General features: G+C 58.8%; 1 protein-coding gene across 1 annotated transcript in view; it reads left to right on the top strand.

Annotated features, from left to right (window-relative positions):
- Positions 1 to 6345, top strand: part of TOB2 (transducer of ERBB2, 2) — a 160626-nt gene that overhangs the window by 18978 nt on the left and 135303 nt on the right. The gene's annotated exons all lie outside the window — the stretch shown is intronic.

The following is a 6345-nucleotide window of genomic DNA, read 5'->3' on the forward strand; positions in this document are numbered from 1 at the left end:
CGGGTGGGGCGTGCAGAGGACCTCGGGTCGGACAGACGGACCTTCCTTGTTTGAGTCCCCACGGCCCGGAGCCCTTGGCCCCTCTGCGCGTGCTTGCCCACCTCCGCCCTGACCTACTGGGAAGCCCGGTGGACTGCTCCCGCCCTCGGCCGCCGGGTTCCTGACTTGGCTCTGCCTGCACGACGCGCTGTTATTCTCATCCGTGCCCTGGCTCTCTCAGGGCTGGGGTGGCCAGGGCACATGCCAGCAAGGAGGTTGTGGTGTCGCAGCCCATAGTGCTGGATGTCACAGTCAGGGGAGGCGCTTCTCCTTGGCGGTTTGGGGTGGAGGGAAGGAGGCGGGGGAGGAAGGGCAGGTGTCTCCTTCACCTGGGCCAGACATGGACGAGGGCCTCGGTTGGGAGGCTGAGGCCAGAGTTCCATGCCATACTCCCCTAAGCAGCCCTTCTGGGTGGGCAGAAGCCCAGTAGGTGCTCCCTAGGTTAATATATTTCACCAAATTATGTTAAAAAGCAGAGAGTGCAAAACATCTTCAGGGTCCCCTACCTGCATGGTGGGGACCCACGTGATTGAGCCATGACCTGCGGAATCCCGGGATGTATATCAACAGGATCTGAATCAGGAACCGAGCCTGACCCAAATCCCAGGCGCCCAAATGTGGGATGCCAGGGTTCCCACACAGGACCTGGCAGGCGTCTGTGGGGGGCTGGGAGATAGGAGCAAACAAGGACGAGCAGGCTGGGTTGGCTATCTCTGCTTTCTTGGGCGTTAGGAAAGACTAGGTGGGAGTGCAGTGAGGGCAGAGCAGCCTGTGAGGTTCAAGCTACAGCAGAAATGGGAGACTTGGCAAGGGAATGACCTTGTTCCAACTTCAGGGCACTCCCCCCACCCAGCTCCTGACAACAACAAGCTGGTCAGCCGTCTCCCAGTCTGCTCCAGCGACCCTGCCTAGGGGGCCTGTTTGCACCTGACCGCCACGACTGGGGAAGGTGACTTGGCATGGAAGGGATGAAACTGGGACTTAACTTCCTGGTGTAGACACCATGTAGAGATGAAACAGCTCGTTTATGCCTAAAAAAATTGTTGGCCTGAGGAGAGGGGCAGGAAGGGAGCAGCCAAGGAGGCTCAGTGCTGGGGCTCCCCTGTACCCCAGCAGGTGCAACAGGAACAGTCAGTGCGACTGTTCAGAGGCCTGGAATGTCCGTGGCTTTAGTGAGGCTAAGGCACAGGGGGCATCCTATGGTGAGAGGAGATGAGGCTGGACTTGCTGGGGAGAGTCGGCTGGCGTGGGTCCAGAGCACCCCAGCCCTGAGGAAGGGAGAGTGTTGGGCCCAAGGAGGAATGGAAGGCGGCAGCTCTTCCTCCCACTCCGTGTCCTGGGGTGGCTCCTCTCTCCCTACAACACTTGACTCTGGTCCTGCTGTTTCTACAGGCAGCCTGACCCATCTCAGCAGGGTGGGATGCTCACAGCCCCTTGGACCTCCTCTGATGGGACTGGAAGGCTCTGGGCTGCGGAGACAGAGGCACCCCACACCAGGCACTGACTGTCTGCGAGTGCAAGCAGCTGCCTGGCCTAAAAGAGGGGAGGTTGGTGTTTCTGCCACTCCCAGACCCTGCCAGGGACATCCTGTGCCCCATGATGTCACCAGACTATAGCTGGCAGGATTTATTTTTAGGCTCTCAGGCCTTGACTGGCTCCCTTCACTGTCCCGTCATTCTATGCCACCTCACCCGGCTGCCCAGTGTCCTGCACCCCCTGCAAGCTCCCCCAGGAGGGCCAGGAGGCCTCCCCAGCTCTCACATGCTCTGGCTGGGAGCTAGGCCGGGCCCAGCTGTCTCCGCTCATTCAATCAAAGGCTGCCGAGGTAAACAGATGGTCCCAGCTACCCTGGGCCTCTAGGGGACAGCCTGAGGCCCAGAAAGGGCAAGGGCCTTGCCCAGGCAGGACCATGTTCCAGCAGTACCTGGACCCTTGACTTGGTGCTGTCACCAAAGCTTGCTGTGGGTATGTGTTAAAAACCTACCATCATCTTAAAGTCAGTGTGGATGTTGCAGCCCACACAGGTTTGGCAGCAGACGGGCTGCTGGGCCAGCTCCCACCGCAGTGTGAGCAGGGGATGTCTGACACCAACGTCACACACTGACCCTCTTGGGTGACCTCACACTGAGCACATGTCACCACCTTGCACCGAGCTTCTGGATGAAGTGGCGGTTGAAAATGAGGTTTGTTGCCAATATTAGAGCACAGTGGCCTTGGCTGTGACCTGGTTGCTGCCCTGTGAGGTTGGGCCGGGTCCAGGAACCTTTTGCAGCAAATGGGGAAACTGAGGCTTACAGCCCAGATGTCAGATGCAGCTCTGCCTTGGGCCTCTGCGCTGTGTGACCTCAGGCAGGCATGCATTGCTTGTACCTTTCCCCTGGAAAAGGGGCCTGACCCTGTTGAGGGAGGGACTGATGGAGTGTCTGAAAAGCCCCTGAGGTCAGCTAAGCACCCCCTCCCACTTGGTGGCCTTCTGGCTCCGTCCGCCTCTGCGGGGGACACTGGGACAGGAGCTGGGTTCCCCCACACCCCAGTGGTGTTGGCAGAACGCCCACCACAGCCAGGAGAATCCCATTGCTGGCAACTCAGCGGAATTACTTGCTCTTTGTGCACCTTGCCCTGTGACCTCGGAGGGCTGGGGTGAGGAAGCCATGGGCAGGCCTGTGCAGCTAAGTAACCGTATCGCTTGATGCAAAGGCAGAGCCAGGCTGGGGTCAAACCCTGGGTGACCTCAACCTCAGAGGGTGACCTCAACCTCAGGGGGTCCACAGCCTCCCCACAGCTGGCAGGTGGGAGTGAAAATAAAGCCCCACACCACACCCCTTAGGGAGGAAGCTCCTGGGAATGGGGTCTGAATGTTAAAGTGTGCAAACCTATGCAAATCAAGAACAGATGTAGCTGCCAAAGGGGCTGGGGAAGGGGTGCTGGGACAGAAGCAGGATGCTGCCCCCCTCCCCTGTGCTAGTCTCTGATCAGACTCCAAGTTGAAGACTTACAGAACTCCTCACCTCTCAGCTTTGCTGTGCCGGACTCAGCCCTCTGCCCCAAGCTGGGTGCCTATCCACCTGGCTCCCTCAGCCAACCCCCGCTCCTGTGGGACACCCGGACCAGGTCGACCAGCAGCCCCTGGAGGGCAGGAGGCACTGGCCAAGTCAGCTGGGACCTAGTAGCACTGCAGGGCACAGAAGATCCCAGGAGGCCTTACAGGGAAACAGAAGGCTGAACTGGAGGTCATGGCCCAGGACGCGTCTACAGTGCCACCTGGCGTTAATACGGCACTCCGTCTCACCCAGCCGAGTGGGTTCAGTCAGCAGTTGATGTAACCGCCCAGAGCTAAGCTGGAGCAGGGCAGAGCTGTGGGACAGTGAGGGCGTCAGATAGGACAGCAAGAAGTTGTAAACAGGTCCAAGAGCTGGGCTGAGTCCTCCAGGCAGCCAGAGGGGCCTGGTCTGTTTCTTGGTGTGATGGCAGCCATTGGGCAAGACGGTTGTGTGAAGGAGGCCAGGAGAGTGGAGAGCAGGCTAGACGTGGCTGCTGGGGGGCAGGCAGCACGGGCAGGACTCGGGGAGACCAGGACACACCCTTGGGCAGGTTAAAGTGACTTGGAGGTGCTGTGAGAATCAAGGGCTTAGGGGACTGGGGCATGTGGAGGCTTTTGGGGTGGGGCCGGTCCAGGCTCTGCTGACTTTGAGAGCTGGGGGAGAAGGCGCAGGTACAAGGGGAGGAGGGGAGTCCGCATTTGGCTCATCAAGGGAAGACAGAGCCAGAGCTCAGCAGGGCTCCAGGTGACCCTGTGAAGGGAGACGCCAGACCCTGGAGCCCCCTCCAGAGTGGATACCCACAACTCATTCTGAAGAAAGTGCAGGAAGGCTGAGCAGTGGTTTGGGGGCTGCCCCCGAGTCCTCCCTCACCTCTGCAGACTGAGCCACGGCTTCATATGCCAGGTTTATGCCGAGCCCAAGGCGGGCAGTTGAGAGCTGGCAGAAGGCTGGCTAGGGTGGCTGAGGCCGACTCCAGATTCCCCCTGTGCTCACCCATCTCTCCGGGTGCCTGCTTTCCCAGATTAACTGCTGTCATCAGTTATCAGCAGGGAGGGGGCTGTGTGTGAGGGGTCATCTGGTAGTGGGGTGCACTTTGGGAAGAGAATGTTACTGTAGGCCAGAACTGTTGGGGTGCTCTGCACACCAGGTAGGCAGAGGCAGGTGCTGCTCACAAGGCATCCAGTTTGGATGTCGGGGGGGGGGGGAGTCCACTGGGGACAGACAGACCAGTGCCAGGGGGCTGGGAATGGCAGCTGAAAGGCAGGACACCGTGCAGAGGCCCACAGCCCCCAAGGTGACTGGCCACATGTCCTGCCCTCCTCCTCCTCTGGGCACGTGCGCGGACCTCCTACCTGGGACAGATGAGTCAGTGAACAGAGGATCTGCAGGCGAGTTAAGTCAACATGATACATGGTTTCCCACATAAATAAAAGCTATCAGGATGGGCCCCGAGTTTTTCTCTAAGTGCAGCCCGCAAGCCTGCCTGCTCTCAGAAACATCTCTTCTCTTGATGTGTTGGCCCTTCAAACCCTGTCACATTGCTCAAGGTTGCAGCAGGCATGGCATGTGTGTCAGGGAGCAGCAGGGTGTAAGGGTGTGAGAGAATCAGCAAGTTGCCTAGGCTGGGCTCACTCCTGCACTCCTACTGCCACGCAAGCTGGGCTTCCAGCAAGGGAATTTTTCTGCAGGGCCAGGTCATCGGTGGTAGGTGAGACCTGAGGTCCTAGGGGTGCATCTGGGGGTGATAGGGTCTTTGCCTAAAGGCTTCAGTCTGCAGACCAAAGGTTTAGTTCCCTCCACCTTGCTTGGCTTCTTATAGGGGGAAGGGCTAAGGCGGCAGGTGTCCAGTGGTCCTACACAGTCCTGGGGTGGGATGGGGCTTCAGGTCAGGCATTAAGATCTTGGGCATAAGATACATCCAGTTACCCTCCCACTTGGTCCTTCTGTTCACCTAACTGCTGGTCTTTCCTGGCATGCAGTGGGAACAAGGGACTGGGCTGACCACAAACAGGCCACTTAGCGTGTCACCTGAAGGCAGGTTCCCCTCAGTGTCTCCATCTGTGTGATGGGTTGACAACATCCCTGTGTAGAGTGGGGTGCACTCTGTGTTGGAACTGAACCCCAGGCTGAGAGCAGCTCTGACAGCTGCAGGGGGACGAGTTGAACTTGGGTCAAATTGCCAAACACGATGCTGCCCTGACTCCAGGATACAGGGGAGCAGCTGCCCAGTCACCACTGTGTCCACTTGGAGTAGCAGCCCAGCTTTGCCACTGTGACCTGGGGTACCTTGCCATCGGCAGCCTCGATGATGGCTGTTTCCAAGAGTGTTCCTTGCCAGTCCATCTCCAAACTTCAGGAACAAAATGACCGACAGGTTTTGGTCCCTCCAACTGCAGGGACCCCATCGTCCCTGGTATGAATCGTGACTACAGCGGCACAAAATCTGACAAAACAAGAGGGTCCCAGCCTCTTGTTTTAAACCTCCTCCTGCAGGCTGAGGTGCTTCTGCTCCGGGTCTATCCTTCCTCCAAGCCAGCAATTAAGGATGCGGTCAGGGGCATGTGGCTGCTATGGGCCTGGCCCCCAACTCTCACGCCCTGAGCCCAACATGTGGAAGAAATGGGGGTAGCACACAGACAGTCCCCGACTCCTCATCTCAAAATATTTAATTCTGTTTGGAAAAGGACACACTCCCGGCTCCCCTGCCCACATCACTCCAGCTCACCGATGGTGCCACACTCGCACGCACACACTCACGCACGCAAGGCCGATGGGCTCTGCCCACCTCCGCCCTCTCAGGCTGGGAGAAGGGAGCTGACTTTGGCTCCTTCCCCTACAAAGGTTAAGGGGAGAGAGGCCCACTGGAACGCCAACTCCCAGGGGGTGTGGAGCCCCACACGCTCCGTCCATCACATGCACCTAGAAAAATAAGCCCTGGTGGTGCCCTGGGCACACTCACCCTGCAGTAGGTCCACCTGGAAGCATCTCTGCCATTTGCTAAAAAAAAGTTATTGCACTTGATTGACAGGCAGCCCAGGAATGTATCGGCCCTGGTTCCCAGCCCTGCACCCTGCCTCAAGAGCCAGACCGCCAGGCCTAGGGAGAGCCAGTGCCCCCTGGACGCCTGTGTGTATCTAGGACACACTTGCTGTGTGTGTGTCTTCCTGCTCCTTCAGCACCCATCTGCTCTGGGCTCACAGGGGCTGCCCTGAGGCTCGGCATGGTAAGCCCTGGGGAGTGGATGACACTGGCTGGCACCCCTGGG

The sequence above is a fragment of the Ochotona princeps genome, chromosome 15, assembly GCF_030435755.1.
Source record: "Ochotona princeps isolate mOchPri1 chromosome 15, mOchPri1.hap1, whole genome shotgun sequence".
NCBI lineage: Eukaryota > Metazoa > Chordata > Mammalia > Lagomorpha > Ochotonidae > Ochotona > Ochotona princeps.